This window comes from Bufo gargarizans, chromosome 5 (assembly GCF_014858855.1).
Source record: "Bufo gargarizans isolate SCDJY-AF-19 chromosome 5, ASM1485885v1, whole genome shotgun sequence".
In the NCBI taxonomy this organism is placed as follows: Eukaryota; Metazoa; Chordata; class Amphibia; order Anura; family Bufonidae; genus Bufo; species Bufo gargarizans.
In genome coordinates this window covers 307,536,248-307,554,691 of record NC_058084.1, presented here as the reverse complement: position 1 = coordinate 307,554,691, position 18,444 = coordinate 307,536,248, and positions in this window count along the sequence as shown.

The window sequence follows — 18,444 nt, the reverse complement described above, 5'->3', positions numbered from 1 at the left end:
CGTATTTAACGGTTTTAGAGGACTGTCAGAAATGCAGCGCAGGCCTCAAATGTACTATCTAACACTTAAAGTTTTTTGACCCACAATGTGCCAGTTGTATTCACTGATTAAAGATGATTTTTTTTTTTATCCACAATGTCCCAGTTGTATTCCCTGATTATATTTCACTATCAGATTTGCAGTGCAGGCTGCAAAGGTACTTTATGGGAAAAAAATTATGATTTTTTCACCCACAGTGAAACAGATGGATTTACAGATTATATTTTACTATCAGATTTGCAGTGCAGGCCGAAAAGGTACTTTAGGGCCAAAAAATAAGTGTTTTTTTGACCCACAATGTCCCAGTTGTATTCACTGATTATATTTCACTATCAGATTTGCAGTGCAGGCTGCAAAGGCACTTTATGGGAAAAAAAGATGATTTTAACTGACTTTCTTTCAGTATCTTTTACTAAATGCAGTGCACGGCGCAAATGTACTTTTTAGCAAAAAAAATGTATTTGTCCCCCCAGAATCTAACAGGTGGATTTACTGATTTGATTACACTTACATATGCAGCACAGGGATACTTTACAGAAAAAAATTTGAATATGTTACCCCCTGGGTCCCTGAACTTACAGACGGATTACCTATATTATTTTCCCTTCCCCTGGCACATATGCAGTGCAGGTGCACTTAAATAATGGGTATATGTTACCCACTGAACTAAAAGAACAGGATTAAATTATTGTCCCTGGCACATGAGCGGTGATTTTCACGTATCACTTGTGTGTTGCGTGAAAATCGCAGCATGTTCCTCTTTGTGCGTTTTTCACGTAACGCAGGCCCCATAGAAATGAATGGGGTTGCGAGAAAATCGCAAGCATCCGCAAGCAAGTGCGGATGCAGTGCAATGCTCACGCACGGTTGCTAGGTGACGATCGGGATGGGGACCCGATCATTATTATTTCCCTTATAACATGGTTATAAGGGAAAATAATAGCATTCTGAATACAGAATGCATAGTATAATAGGGCTGGAGGGGTTAAAAAAATTTAAAAAAATTTAACTCACCTTAATCCACTTGTTCGCGCAGCCGGCATGTCTTCTGTCTTCTTTTGTGAAGAATAGGACCGTTGATGACGTCACTACGTTCATCACATGATCCATCACTATAGTGATGGATCATGTGACAGACCATGTGATGAGCGTAGTGACGTCATCAAAGGTCCTATTCCTCACAGAACAAGACAGATTCCTGCGCGAACAAGTGGATTAAGGTGAGTTAAAATATATATATTTTTTTTAACCCCATCAGCCCTATTGTACTAAGCATTCTGTATTCAGAATGCTATTATTTTCCCTTATAACCATGTTATAAGGGGAAATAATACAATCTACACTACAACTAACTCAAACCTGAACTTCTGTGAAGAAGTTCGGGTCTGGGTACCACAGTCATATGTTCCTACTCGCATGGGTTTGCTGCAATGCACCGGGACGCATCCGGACCTAATCCGGACACGCTCGTCTGCAAGGGGCCTTATTCTCTCCCTCACAGCAGCAGCATCCTATCCCTACACTAGTAAGAGCTGAGTGACTTGCGGCGCTATGTGACTCCAGCTTATATAGAGACTGGGTCACATGCTGCACTGGCCAATCACAGCCATGCCATTACTAGGCATGGCTGTGATGGCTTCTAGGGGGACACGAGTTAAACGCTTGTTGATTGGCTGCCCTGCAGCCTTTCCACAAGAGCCAATAAATCACTGAACACCGAACTCGAACCTGCGGCTGCAGTGCAACCTCCTTCACTTGTGGGGCCCGTGTTCTAGCAAAATGCCCCCATTGTCCATGATGAGACAACTCCTTTAAGCGGCCTGTGGATTATGAGGGTGAACGGCTGGGCAGGGAGCCACTGCCTCAGTATCTATATGTGCTATTCAACTGTATCAGCGCCCAGAGGATGCCAATACAGGTGATTGTGATGCTAACCTATACTGGCATATGCCAAACACCACTGTCTTATATATTATTATTATTATTGGCGCAATTCCAATAATGATCCTTCAATTCAGATTAACATTAAAGCACTTCATGAATGGTGCCTGTATAGCTGGCCAGCTAAGACCTGTCCTAGGTTGCTAGTATAGCTTATATGTGTATACAGCTACACCTGCCAATAACCTTATTACAGCTCCTATGTTTGTGTGTTTGTGTGTTAAAAACAAAAAGCAGAATTATTTACTGTGACATCATGTTTTGGATGTCATAGAACTGTTATATTTTGTGTTCACAGAAGCAGAAAAAGATAATATGCCTTTAAGATTCATTTTGTAATGTAAGGTAAGATCAGTGACACAGCAGAAACAACAGAAAGCATAGTGTTAATCTGTTGGTGCTGGGCAGAAGTCTACACCAATCACAGGCAGCCTCACACACAGCCTGTTTGGGAATTCCCCCAGATGCTGCTGCTAGAATAATTATTCACCAGACAGAAGCTGAAGAGACATTCATTCCACTGAGAGCTGAGTTTTATGGAAACAAGAGGCCAAAATTGGTAGTTAAAAGTTATATAATGTTCATATTATTAGTATTGTGTTTAGAACTGTATACTGAACTAGAGATATATGTGTTTACTTACAGTTTCATCAATTGCAACCATGCAAATACAATACAAGTTATTCTACCTTCAGAGATATTTTGGTGGAGAAGCAAAGGAAGTTCTTGAAGGTAACTTCTATAGAAAAGACGAAGAAGCCTACAAACAAGCTTGGGAAAATTCAATGCAAGATATGGTCATCCTTTCTTAGTACAAAGATATTTTAGAGAGAAACTGAATAACTGGCCTAAAATAAGTCCTAAAGAACACTTCAGACTCCAAAAGTACGGTGACTTCCTGCAAGCATACAGCAATGCCATCCCAAATGTTCAAGGACTGGAAGTACTGAAAGATGGCTTCCAGATGGAATCGCTATGTGACTAAACAGTTAGATCTAGGTAAGAACTTCCCAAGTTTTAAAGAGTTTTCTGAGTTCATTAATGAGGAAAGCACGGATAGCATGCAATCCAGTAAGATCATCCTATGTTTTAACCCCTTAAGGACCGGGCTCATTTTCACCTTCAGGACCAGGCCATTTTTTGCAAATCTGACCAGTGTCACTTTATGTGGTGATAACTTATCCAGGCCATTCTGAGATAGTTTTTTCATCACATATTGTACTTCATGACATTGGTAATATGTAGTCAAAAAAAATCATTTTTATTTATTAAAAAATACCAAATTTGCCAAAAACTTTGGAAAAATTTGCAAATTTCCAAGTTTCTATTTCTCTACTTCTATAATACATATTAATAACTACAAAAATAGTTATTACTTTACATTTCCCATATGTCTACTTCATGTTTGGATCATTTTGGGAATAACATTTTATTTTTGTGGGACGTTACAAAGCTTAGAAATTTAGAAGTAAATCTTGAAATTTCTCTGAAATTTTCAAAAACCAACTTTTTTACTCCGTAAGGACCAGGCCATTTATTTTCAAATTTGACCAGTGTCACTTTAAGTGCTGATAACTTTAAAACGCTTTGACTTATCCAGGCCATTCTGAGACAGTTTTTTCGTCACATATTGTACAACATGACACTGGTTAAATGAAGTAAAAAATAATAATTTTTATTTATAAAAAAATACCAAATTTACCAAATATCTGTAAAAAATGGCAAATTTCCAAGTTTCAATTTCTCTACTTCTATAATACATAGTAATACCTCCAAAAATAGTTATAACTTACATTCCCCATATGTCTACTTCATGTTTGGATCATTTTGGGAATTATATTTTATTTTTTGGGGATGTTACAAGGCTTAGAAGTTTAGAAGCAAATCTTGAAATTTTTCAGAAATTTTCAAAAACCCAATTTTTAGGGACCAGTTCAGGTCTGAAGTCACTTTGCGAGGCTTACATAATAGACTCCACCCAAAAATGACCCCATTCTAGAAACTATACCCCTCAAGGTATTCAAAACTGATTTTAAAAACTTTGTTAACCCTTTAGGTGTTCCACAAGACTTAATGGAAAATAGAGATACAATTTCAAAATTGCACTTTTTTGGCAGATTTTCCATTTAAATATTTTTTTTCCAGTTACAAAGCAAGGGTTAACAGCCAAACAAAACTCAATATTTATGGCCCTTATTCTGTAGTTTACAGAAACACCCCATATGTGGTCGTAAACTGCTGTACGGGCACACGGCAGGGCACAGAAGGAAAGGAATGCCATACAGGGTTTTGGCAGGCAGATTTTGTTGGACAGTTTTTTTTTACACCATGTCCCATTTGAAGCCCCCCTGATGCACCCCTAGAGTAGAAACTCCAAAAAAAGTGACCCCATTTTAGAAACTACGGGATAGGGTGGAGGTTTTGTTGGTACTAATTTAGGGTACATATGATTTTTGGTTGCTCTATATTACACTTTTTGTGAGGCTAGGTAACAAGAATAAGCTGTTTTGGCACAGTTATTTGTATTGTTATTTACAACATTCATCTGACAGGTTAGATAATGTGGTATTTTTATAGAGCAGGTTGTCACGTACGCGGCGATAGCTAATATGTATAAAAAAAAATATTTATGTAAGTTTTACACAATGATTTCATTTAGTGTTTCTATAGTCTAAGAGCCATAGTTTTTTCATTTTTTGGCCGATTATCTTGGGTAGGGTATGATTTTTGCGGGATGAGATGACGGTTTGATTGGCACTATTTTGGGGTGCATATGACTTTTTGATCGTTTGCTATTACACTTTTTGTGATGTAAGGTGACATAAAATTGTTTATTTAACACAGTTTTTTTATTTTTTATGGTGTTCACCTACGGGGTTAGGTCATGTGATATTTCTTTAGAGCTGGTCAATGCGGACATGGCGATACCTAATATGTATACTTTTTATTTATTTATGTAAGTTTTACACAATAAGCTTTTTTTTTTTTAAATGATGTTTTAGTGTCTCCATATTCTGAGCCATAGTTTTTTTTTATTTTTTGGGAGATTGTCTCAGGTAGGGGCTCATTTTTTGCAGGATGAGGTGACAGTTAGATTGGTACTATTTTGGTGGGCGTACGCCTTTTTGATCGCTTGCTGTTGTACTTTTTGTGATGTAAGGTGACAAAAAAATTGTTTATTTAGCAGTTTTTATTTTTTACGGTGTTCATCTGATGGGTTAGGTCATATGATATGTTTAAAGAGCTGATCGATACGGACGCGACGATGCCTTATATGTCTTTTCCCTATTTTTTACAATTTTTTTTACTTTATTTTTGGAAAAGGACACTTTTTTTTTTCTTGAAACTGTTAATTTTTTTTGTAAAACTTTTATTTTATTAACTTTTTTTTTTTCACTTTATTATTTGTCCCACTCTGGGACTTCAATATTACAGGGTCTGATCCCTGTTTCAATGCAGCACGATACATCTGTATTGTGCTGTATTGAACTGTTGGTGTCTTACACTGTAAGACGCTAACAGTTGCCTAGGAGACCCAGCCTGGGTCTGGGCCTCTTAGGCCTCCGTACATGCCAGGCCCCAAGCCTTGGAATGACTTAGGGCTGCCATGGCAACCATCGAGTCCCCGCCACAGCAGCGCAGGGACCGCTGGATGAGGTGAGGGAGCGCAAACCTCCCATATGTCGCGGTCAGCGCTGACCGCGGCATATGAGGGGTTAATCCACCAGCATCGGCATCAAGTGCCGTAGATTTAGGACGAGCATTCTCGTCCTGGGTCATTAAGGTGTTAAAATCCTTAGAAGAAAGGCCTGCAAGAAAGATAAGATGTGCAAGATCAACTATCTTTGCAACTAACACAGCAGCTAAAGGTCCAAATACCTGTGAGAGCAAGTTCAAAGTCACTTCTGGGATCAGTAGAGAGACAGAACTGACAAATCTTCAGACTACCTTCAAGTGTATGTTCTATGGAGAGAACCACTCCATACATAAGTGCCAACAATTGAAGGCGAAGTCCTCAGAAGAAAAGAAAAAATTTGTACTGGATAACCAACTGTGTTTCGGATGCCTAAGAAAAGGCCATGTTACTAAGGAGTGTAACAAAAAGGCCACATGCAGCGTTTGCAAAGGACGCCATCCTACACCACTACATGAAGAACGTCCAAATAAAGATAAATCCTCAATACCTAAAGATACTGAGGAAGGAAAGAAAGTATAGGTATTCTCTTGCAGAGTCAGGGAAGGAGAAATGGTTGTACCAGTGTGCATATTAAATCCTAAAAGGAGGAACAAGAAGGTATACACCTATGCACTACTGGATGCCCAGAGTGATGTCACCTTTATTGATCAAGAAATCTGCAAGAAATTACAAATGGCTACAGAACTAGTGACGCTCAAACTCACCACAATGACGGGGAGAGACACATTAGTAAACAGTCAAATGGTCAAAGGACTGAGAGTTAGAGGACTTCATTAAAACTGCACATTAGATCTACCTCCAGCTTATACAAAAGACGATATACCTTTAGATTGAGATCGCATACCTACCTGTGAAACAGCCAATGAATGGGAGCACCTATCTGTTATATATCATAAAATGGCCACGCTGAAGGAGTTTGGTGTTGGATTGTTGATAGGCTACGATTGTCCCGACGCCTTGGTACCACGAAAGGTAATCACAGGAGAAAAGGGTTAACCCTATGCTGCTTAAACTGATCTAGGATGGGGTGTTGGAGGAAAACAGCAGATCGCAAACTCAAGACAGGTGATAGGATTGTTAGATACAAAGTCCAATCGGCACTGCTGGTTAGGTAGTTTGTGGTGCTCGTGTCCTAGGATTGGCATCCTATAAAGCAAGAATAGAAAGGACCGACACTCACTGAAGTCGTCTGCAAAACTCTGGTTTATTGTCACACAATCTTATATCCTGTGACGCATTTCGACACTCGCAGGTGTCTTTGTCAAACAGGTGATAGGATTGTGTCATCGAATATCTGTCCAAGAGTTACCAACTGTAAGTCCAGCAAAAGTAATCAAGATCCTTGAATCCGACTTTGCAGACATAAGTTCTAAAGAAAAGAGTGTATCCCAAGAACACATAAAGTTCGTACACAATCTAGAAGAAAATATTCAGCAGAATCAACAAGGTCATCTTGAAATGCCCTTACCTTTTAGAGAACGACCTCGTCTGACAAATAACAGAAATCTTGCCCTAGCAAGATTAAAATGTTTGAAGAAAAGGTTGGGAAGAGATCCCAAACTCAAGAATGATTATTTGAAATTCATGGAAGGTATCCTTGAAGAAGGACATGCAGAGAAAGTTAATCAGCCTAAAGAAGGAAAAGTATGGTACATCCCACATCAAGGTGTTTGCCACTCAAAGAAACCAGATAAGATTTGAGTAGTATTTCATTGCTCAGCAAAGTACAATGGTGTTGCATTGAATGATCATAGGACCAGATCTTACAAACACTCTGCCTGGAGTACTCTGTAGAATAAGAAAGTATCCCGTAGCAGTCATGTGTGACGTCGAAAAGATGTTCCACCAGTTTCATGTGAAAAATTGAGATAGAGACTTTCTGAGGTTTCTATGGTGGAAGGATGGAGATACAGATACAGAGCCAGCAAAATACAGAATGAAAGTACACTTGTTTGAAGCAGCATCATCTCCAGGTTGCGCCAATCATGGTATGAAGTACCTGCGCAATAAGAATGAAAAGGATTGCCCATCAGCAGCAAATTTTTAGAAGAATTTTTTTAATGTAGATGATGGTATAAGTCTAGAGTCTACAAAATCTGCGATCAAACTAGTGAAAGAAAGCCAAGAGTTATGCGCAAGAGGAAACCTGCTCCTTCACAAATTCATCTTAAACAACAGAGAGGTACTGGAATGTATCAGTGACTCTGAACGTGCAGCAACAATGAAGAATGTAGATCTCAATTATGATCATCTTCCAGTTCAGAACGTACTTGGATTGGGATGGAATGTAGAGAACGACAATTTCTTCTTTGAAGTATCTATGGAAGAGAAGGTTGCAACTAGACGAACCATTATTTCTGCAGTGGCTTCTATATTTGATCCATTGGGATTCTTGGCCCCAGTAATCCTCAGAGCAAAATAAATACTGCAACAATTATGCAGACAAATGTTGGGATGGGATGAGCCCATACCTGAAAATTTTAGGCCAAGGTGGGAGAGTTGAATAAGAGACTTGCAAAACTTGAGAGAAATTCGGATGTTTTGTACCTTATGATTTCGGAAAGTACAAGAAAATAGAACTTCATCACTTTTCAGATGCCAGTAGTTATGGTTATGGTCAGTGCTTCTACATCAGAGTAATAGGAGAAGAAAAGATACACTGTTCCCTGGTTATAGGGATGGCCAGAGTTTCACCTACCAGTATTCAGACAATACCAAGACTTGAACTGACAGCAGCTGTTGTTTTGGCATCAGTAAGCAAGTTTCTGAGAGAAGAATTGGAATTGGAAATAGATGAAGAATATTTTTGGACAGACTCACAAGTTGTCCTAGGATACAAAAACATCGAAGCACGAAGATTCCATATCTTTGTCGCCAACAGAGTTCAGAAAATTTGAGAAGTAACAAATCCAGAACATTGGCATCACTTTGAAACAAAGCATAACCTAGCAGATCATGCCTCAAGAGGCCTGAATGTAACAGAATAGAAAAATTCTAACTGGTTCACCGGTCCAGAGTTCCTTTGGGAAAAGGAAATCACGCCCAGTAAAGGTTACACAGAATTGTCTATAGGTGATCCAGAAGTAAAAGTTGTACAAACATTGAGCACTGCTGCCAAGTGTCAAGATGACATACTTGAAAGGCTAGCCAGATGTTCAAAATTACAGTCATAAACGTAGTAGCTCAAATTAAACGTTTGGCAAAGGGAATCAGAAAGAAGGAATAATTGAATGTAGAAGAAAGACTGAAAGCTGAAGAAACAGTCATAAGACTCATTCAACATAGATTCTACAGTGAAGAGTTAAAAAGACTTAGTCAAGAACCTAAAAGGCTTCCAAACAACCACCCATTGTACAAACTTTATCTTGTTCAGCAGGATGGTATACTGAAGGTGGGAGGGAGACTGGAAAATGCATTGTTACCTAGCAGAATGAAGCATCCAGCAATTCTACCCAAAAACTCTACCATCACAAGATTGATTATTGATCACTACCACAACATATCCTTGCATCAAGGAATAAGCTTTACCTAACGCTGTTTGAGAGAAGGTGGTTACTGGATTGTGAAAGGAAGCAAAGTTATAGCAAAGTATATAAGTAATAAATGTGTAGTCTGCAGAAAGTCACATAGACCTACAGAAGAACAAAGAATGGCAGATTTACCGGAAGATCGTGTAAACCCATCACCACCATTTCTTTATAGCGGAATAGATTGTTTTGGCCCATTCATCACCAAACAGAACCGCAAGGAGTACATGGGATATGGACTAATAACCTTAATACAGCTCCTATGTTTGTGTGTTAAAGACAAAAGCAGAGTTATTTACTGTGACATCATGTTTTGGATGTCATATAACTGTTATATTTTGTGTTCACAGAAGCATAAAAATATAATATGCCTTTAAGATTCATTTTGTAATGTAAGGTAAGCTCAGCCTCAGCGACACAGCAGAAACAACAGAAAGCATAGTGTTAATCTGTTGTTGCTGGGCAGAAGTCTAGACCAATCACAGCCAGCTTCTCACACAGCAAGAGTTTTCACCAATCACAGGCAGCCTCACACACAGCCTGTCTGGGAATTCCCCCAACTCCTGCTGCTAGAATCATTATTTACCAGAGACAGGAGCTGAAGAGACATTCTCTCCATTAAGAGCTGAGATTTATGGGAACAAGAGGCCAAAATAGGTAGTTAAAACAGTTATATAATGTTCATATCGTTAGTATTGTGTTTAGAACTGTATACTGAACTAGATATATATGTGTTTACTTACAGTTCCACCAATTGCAATCATACAAATACAAATTGCAAGCATGCAATTGCAAGCATTCAGATTCCATAGTGCAATCCAAATTGCATACAACCATACCAGATCATACTCAACCAATCTGCAAATAGTCACTGCTAACTGCGTACTGCAAGTAGAACTATTAGTTAGACCTCAGATATACCTCTCAGAGAGATCATAAAGTGCTTAAATAACATAAAATGAGAATATAGATACACAAGAGAGAAATATATCCACCATTTTATGTTGAATGACAAGATTGAACAGTTGAACCACCATCTTAACCCCTTAAGGACACATGACGTACCGGTACGGCATGTTTCCCGAGTCCTTAAGGACACATGACGTACCGGTACGTCATGGCTTTAAATAGCGATGCCGGCGCCGCGGGGGTTAATCTGAACGGGATGCCGGCTGAAATCATTCAGCCGGCATCCTGTAACAATGCAGGGGGGGGTCATTTGACCCCCCCGCATCGACGATCGCAGAAAACCGCAGGTCAATTCAGACCTGCGGTTTTCTGCGTTTCCGGTCCATTCGGGTGTCCTGTGACCCGATGAACCGGAAAAAGACTGCGATCGGTGGCGTAATTTTACACCACCAATCGCAGTCCGAGGATTTGCAGAGGCGGAGCTGGCCCTGGTGCTGAACGCCGCTGTCCAGGGTGCTGATTGGTGCAGGGGAGAGAGGCGCGAGATTCAAACTTCCTGCGCTCCTCTCTCCCCTCCTCTTCCTGTTCTGCACGAGCACCCGGCAGCATCGTCCAGCACCAGCTCCTGAGTCCCCCTAATCGCCATCCATCACCCTCCTGCACCCATCGCCACCCAGGTAGGTTAGGGTCAGTGAGGGAGAGGCACCTTTAGGCAGGGATAGAAGGGAAAAGTTAGAAAAAAAAAAAAAAAAATCACATTTATTCCAAACTTTTTTTTTTCAGCTACCAGACCCCAGACCCCCCTGCCACTTGCCCCCCCCCGCATCCCCCCCACCACCAGCCCCCCCCTCACCACCAGCCCCCCCCTCACCACCACTTTTTTTTTTCTGCGTGCGCTGACTGGCCGGCACTTTTTAGCGTCCGTCCACTGTTAGCGCATCGCCCGCCCCCCCCCCCCCCCACCCCACCGACCGCTGTTCAGCGTTGAACCGCTGATCAGCAAGTTTGAACTTTTTTTTTTTTTTTTTCTAACACTTGCCCATTTTTTTTGCCTGGACTTTTAGTACGTGAACACCCGTGCCCCCACACACACGCACATAGAATAAAGGTTTACACGCACGCACATACACACGCACACACACACACCCATGGCCCGCCGGGTGTTCTCGGCCGAGGAGGCATATGCCCAGATTGCCTCCGACTCTGAGAGCCCCAGTGAGGATGAGGATGACCCCACGTTCCTTTTGTCATCCGCATCCTCCTCATCATCATCGGATGACGATGAGCCACCAAGGCAGCGGAGACGCCGCCAGGCGGAGCCAGGGGCCACACATGCTAGGGATCCTGTGGCCCACCCTAGTACGAGCCGCCCTGGGGTTCGTACTGGTTTCCCGGCCCACCAAATAAGTTCACCGGAGCCCCCTGCCGATGAACTTAGCTGGTGTCCCCCAGTGGACTTTGAGCCTGAGATTCCGGATTTCGCTGGCAATCCTGGAATCCAGATTCCCACAGTGGGGTTTACTGAAATAGACTTTTTTAGTTTTTTTTTCAGTAACCCACTGGTGAATCTGATGGTGGAGCAGACGAATCTGTACGCCCAACAGTTCGTCGCTCAAAACCCGGGCTCATTTTTGGCTAGACCCGGTGGCTGGACGCCGGTCAGTGCAGCCGAGATGAGGACATTTTGGGGCCTCGTGCTGCATATGGGTCTAGTGCAAAAACCCAGTGTCAGGCTGTACTGGAGTGGGGACGTCCTATACCAGACCCCACTGTACCGTACGGCCATGACACGCTCCCGGTTTGAGGCCATCCGGAAATGTCTGCATTATTCCGATAATGCAGCATGTCCCCCCCGAAGTGATCCTGCCTATGACCGGCTGTACAAGATACGGCCGGTCATCGATCACTTTGGGGCCACATTTCAGCAGGCCTACGTACCTGGAAGGGAGGTCGCGGTTGATGAGTCTCTCGTTGCGTTCAAGGGGAGACTCAGTTTCCGCCAATACATTCCCACAAAGCGGGCGAGGTATGGCGTGAAGCTATACAAAATTTGTGAGAGTACCTCAGGGTACACTTACAAATTTCGTGTGTACGAGGGGCGAGATTCCCGGATTCAACCACCAGAATGTCCCCCCACTCTGGGTGTTACCGGGAAACTCGTGTGGGACCTTATGTACCCACTGCTGGATAAGGGTTACCACTTGTACGTGGACAACTTTTATACCAGCATTCCCTTGTTCAGGTCCCTTGCCGCCAGATCCACGTTCGCTTGTGGGACCGTGCGGAAAAATCAACGCGGCCTCCCTGCCCACCCCCTCCAGGTACCTATCCCCAGGGGTGAGACCCGTGCACTTACCAGTGGAAACCTGTTGCTGGTCAGGTATAAGGACAAGAGGGATGTCCTTATGCTGTCCACAATCCACGGTAACAGCACCACCCCAGTCTCTGTGCGAGGTACCACGGCAACGGTCCTCAAGCCCGATTGTATCGTCGCCTACAATCGGTATATGGGAGGAGTTGATCTCTCTGATCAAGTCCTCAAGCCATATAATGCCATGCGCAAAACCCGGGCATGGTACAAAAAAGTTGCGGTCTACATGGTGCAGGTTGCCATGTACAACTCTTTTGTACTATCCCGAAGCGCTGGCAGCACAGGGACATTCCTCCAATTCTATGAGGCAGTCCTCAAAGACCTGATCTTTTCGGACCGGGAAAGAGCAGGCCGGAGTACCTCGGGAACTGGAGGCGCCCGGATCGTCCCTGGCCAACACTTTCCAGGTGTGGTCCCCCATACTGGAAAGAAGGGACGAACCCAAAAAAGATGCAGAGTGTGTCACAAGAGGGGGATACGGAAGGACACCACTACTCAGTGTGACACTTGCCCCGATCATCCGGGCCTCTGCATTATCGATTGCTTCAGGGAGTATCACACTTCCATGGAGTACTAAATTTTTATAATCTCCAACAGTCCCCTAGAGAACATAAAACACTATGGCTCTCAGACTTTGGAGACACAGAAACAATTTTTTTTCCCCAAAAAAATATTAGTTTTAGTGCAGGCATCCTCAAACTGCGGCCCTCCAGATGTTGTAAAACTATAACTCCCAGCATGCCCAGACAACCTACAGCCATCAGCAGGGCATGGTGGGAATTGTAGTTTTACAACATCTGGAGGGCCGCAGTTTTAGGATGCCTGCTTAGTGTCTCCAAAGTCTGAGAGCCATACATATTGGGCATCGTCGCGTGCGTAAAAGTCGTCGCTATAAAAATAACATTTGACCAAACCCCTCGGATGAACGGTGTTAAAAATATAAAATAAAAACGGTGCCAAAACACCCATTTTTGGGCAAAATTTCCATTTGAATCCTTTTTTTCCAGTAATAAAGCAAGGGTTAACAGCCAAAAAAAACTCAATATTTATGGCCCTGATTCTGTAGTTTGCAGAAACACCCCATATGTGGTCGTAAATGGCTATATAGCCGCACGGCAGGGCATAGAACGAAGGGAACTCCATATGGTTTCTGGAAGGCAGATTTTGATGGACAGTTTTTTTTTTTGACACCACGTCCCATTAGAAGCCCCCCCTGATGTAGCCTAGACTAGAAACTCCAAAAAAGTGACCCCATCTAAGAAACTACACCCCTCAAGGTATTCAAAAGTTACTTTATAAACTTTGTTAACCCTTTAGGTGTTCCACAAAACTAAATAGCAAATGTAGAAAAATTTTAGAATTTAATTTTTTTGTTACCTTGCCTCAAAAAAGTGTAATATAGAGCAACCAAAAATCATATTTACCCCTAAAATAGTACCAAATCAACAACCACCTTATCCCGTAGTTTCCTAGATGGGGTCACTTTTATGGAGTTTCTACTCTAGGGGTGCATCAGGGGGCTTGAAAGGGTACATGGTGTAAATAAACCAGTCCAGCAAAATCTGCCTTCCAAAAACCGTATGGCGTTCCCCTTCTTCTATGTCCTGCCGTTTAGCCAAATAGTAGTTTACGACCACATTTGGGGTGTTTCTGCAAACTACAGAATCAGGGCAACCCATTTTGAGTTTTGTTTGGCTGTTAACCCATTTTTTTCAGTAATAAAGTAAGGGTTAAAATGGAAAATTTTCCAAAAAATAGAAATTTCTAAATTGTTTCTCCATCTGCCATTAACTCTTGTGGAACACCTAAAGGGTTAACAAAGTTTGTAAACCCAGTTTTGAATACCTTGAGGGGTGTACTTTCTTAGATGGAGTCACTTTTTTGAAATTTCTATTCTAGGGGTGCAACAGGGGGCTTCAAATGGGACATGGTATAAACAAAACCAGTCCTGCAAAATCTGCCTTCCAAAACCCATATGGCATTCCCCTCTTTCTACGTGCTCCCGTTTGGCCAAACAGTAGTTTACGACCACATATGGGGTGTTTTTGCAAACTACAGAATCAGGGCAACCCATATTGAGTTTTGTTTGGCTGTTAACCCTTACTTTATTGCTGGAAAAAATGGGTTAAAATGGAAAATTTTCCAAAAAATAGAAATTTCTAAATTGTTTCTCCATCTGCCATTAACTCTTGTGGAACACCTAAAGGGTTAACAAAGTTTGTAAACCCAGTTTTGAATACCTTGAGGGGTGTACTTTCTTAGATGGAGTCACTTTTTTTGAAATTTTTATTCTAGGGGTACAACAGGGGGCTTCAAATGGGACATGGTATAAACAAAACCAGTCCTGCAAAATCTGCCTTCCAAAACCCATATGGTGTTCCCCTCCTTCTATGTCCTCCCGTTCGGCCAAACAGTAGTTTACGACCACATATGGGGTGTTTTTGCAAACTACAGAATCAGGGCAACCCATTTTGAGTTTTGTTTGGCAGTTAACCCTTGTTTTACTCCTGGAAAAAATTTATTATATTGGAAAATTTTCCAAAAAATAGAAATTTCTAAATTGTTTCTCCATCTGCCAATAACTCTTGTGGAACACCTAAAGGGTTAACAAAGTTTGTTCAGTTATATAATGTTCATATCGTTAGTATTGTGTTTAGAACTGTATACTGAACTAGATATATATGTGTTTACTTACAGTTCCACCAATTGCAATCATACAAATACAAATTGCAAGCATGCAATTGCAAGCATTCAGATTTCATAGTGCAATCCAAATTGCATACAACCATACCAGATCATACTCAACCAATCTGCAAATAGTCACTGCTAACTGCGTACTGCAAGTAGAACTATTAGTTAGACCTCAGATATACCTCTCAGAGAGATCATAAAGTGCTTAAATAACATAAAATGAGAATATAGATACACAAGAGAGAAATATATCCACCATTTTATGTTGAATGACAAGATTGAACAGTTGAACCACCAGGTGTTTCCCTTCCAGGCCTACGTACCTGGAAGGGAGGTCGCGGTTGATGAGTCTCTCGTTGCGTTCAAGGGGAGACTCAGTTTCCGCCAATACATTCCCACAAAGCGGGCGAGGTATGGCGTGAAGCTATACAAAATTTGTGAGAGTACCTCAGGGTACACTTACAAATTTCGTGTGTACGAGGGGCGAGATTCCCGGATTCAACCACCAGAATGTCCCCCCACTCTGGGTGTTACCGGGAAACTCGTGTGGGACCTTATGTACCCACTGCTGGATAAGGGTTACCACTTGTACGTGGACAACTTTTATACCAGCATTCCCTTGTTCAGGTCCCTTGCCGCCAGATCCACGTTCGCTTGTGGGACCGTGCGGAAAAATCAACGCGGCCTCCCTGCCCACCCCCTCCAGGTACCTATCCCCAGGGGTGAGACCCGTGCACTTACCAGTGGAAACCTGTTGCTGGTCAGGTATAAGGACAAGAGGGATGTCCTTATGCTGTCCACAATCCACGGTAACAGCACCACCCCAGTCTCTGTGCGAGGTACCACGGCAACGGTCCTCAAGCCCGATTGTATCGTCGCCTACAATCGGTATATGGGAGGAGTTGATCTCTCTGATCAAGTCCTCAAGCCATATAATGCCATGCGCAAAACCCGGGCATGGTACAAAAAAGTTGCGGTCTACATGGTGCAGGTTGCCATGTACAACTCTTTTGTACTATCCCGAAGCGCTGGCAGCACAGGGACATTCCTCCAATTCTATGAGGCAGTCCTCAAAGACCTGATCTTTTCGGACCGGGAAAGAGCAGGCCGGAGTACCTCGGGAACTGGAGGCGCCCGGATCGTCCCTGGCCAACACTTTCCAGGTGTGGTCCCCCATACTGGAAAGAAGGGACGAACCCAAAAAAGATGCAGAGTGTGTCACAAGAGGGGGATACGGAAGGACACCACTACTCAGTGTGACACTTGCCCCGATCATCCGGGCCTCTGCATTATCGATTGCTTCAGGGAGTATCACACTTCCATGGAGTACTAAATTTTTATAATCTCCAACAGTCCCCTAGAGAACATAAAACACTATGGCTCTCAGACTTTGGAGACACAGAAACAATTTTTTTTCCCCAAAAAAATATTAGTTTTAGTGCAGGCATCCTCAAACTGCGGCCCTCCAGATGTTGTAAAACTATAACTCCCAGCATGCCCAGACAACCTACAGCCATCAGCAGGGCATGGTGGGAATTGTAGTTTTACAACATCTGGAGGGCCGCAGTTTTAGGATGCCTGCTTAGTGTCTCCAAAGTCTGAGAGCCATACATATTGGGCATCGTCGCGTGCGTAAAAGTCGTCGCTATAAAAATAACATTTGACCAAACCCCTCGGATGAACGGTGTTAAAAATATAAAATAAAAACGGTGCCAAAACACCCATTTTTGGGCAAAATTTCCATTTGAATCCTTTTTTTCCAGTAATAAAGCAAGGGTTAACAGCCAAAAAAAACTCAATATTTATGGCCCTGATTCTGTAGTTTGCAGAAACACCCCATATGTGGTCGTAAATGGCTATATAGCCGCACGGCAGGGCATAGAACGAAGGGAACTCCATATGGTTTCTGGAAGGCAGATTTTGATGGACAGTTTTTTTTTTTGACACCACGTCCCATTAGAAGCCCCCCCTGATGTAGCCTAGACTAGAAACTCCAAAAAAGTGACCCCATCTAAGAAACTACACCCCTCAAGGTATTCAAAAGTTACTTTATAAACTTTGTTAACCCTTTAGGTGTTCCACAAAACTAAATAGCAAATGTAGAAAAATTTTAGAATTTAATTTTTTTGTTACCTTGCCTCAAAAAAGTGTAATATAGAGCAACCAAAAATCATATTTACCCCTAAAATAGTACCAAATCAACAACCACCTTATCCCGTAGTTTCCTAGATGGGGTCACTTTTATGGAGTTTCTACTCTAGGGGTGCATCAGGGGGCTTGAAAGGGTACATGGTGTAAATAAACCAGTCCAGCAAAATCTGCCTTCCAAAAACCGTATGGCGTTCCCCTTCTTCTATGTCCTGCCGTTTAGCCAAATAGTAGTTTACGACCACATTTGGGGTGTTTCTGCAAACTACAGAATCAGGGCAACCCATTTTGAGTTTTGTTTGGCTGTTAACCCATTTTTTTCAGTAATAAAGTAAGGGTTAAAATGGAAAATTTTCCAAAAAATAGAAATTTCTAAATTGTTTCTCCATCTGCCATTAACTCTTGTGGAACACCTAAAGGGTTAACAAAGTTTGTAAACCCAGTTTTGAATACCTTGAGGGGTGTACTTTCTTAGATGGAGTCACTTTTTTGAAATTTCTATTCTAGGGGTGCAACAGGGGGCTTCAAATGGGACATGGTATAAACAAAACCAGTCCTGCAAAATCTGCCTTCCAAAACCCATATGGCATTCCCCTCTTTCTACGTGCTCCCGTTTGGCCAAACAGTAGTTTACGACCACATATGGGGTGTTTTTGCAAACTACAGAATCAGGGCAACCCATATTGAGTTTTGTTTGGCTGTTAACCCTTACTTTATTGCTGGAAAAAATGGGTTAAAATGGAAAATTTTCCAAAAAATAGAAATTTCTAAATTGTTTCTCCATCTGCCATTAACTCTTGTGGAACACCTAAAGGGTTAACAAAGTTTGTAAACCCAGTTTTGAATACCTTGAGGGGTGTACTTTCTTAGATGGAGTCACTTTTTTTGAAATTTTTATTCTAGGGGTACAACAGGGGGCTTCAAATGGGACATGGTATAAACAAAACCAGTCCTGCAAAATCTGCCTTCCAAAACCCATATGGTGTTCCCCTCCTTCTATGTCCTCCCGTTCGGCCAAACAGTAGTTTACGACCACATATGGGGTGTTTTTGCAAACTACAGAATCAGGGCAACCCATTTTGAGTTTTGTTTGGCAGTTAACCCTTGTTTTACTCCTGGAA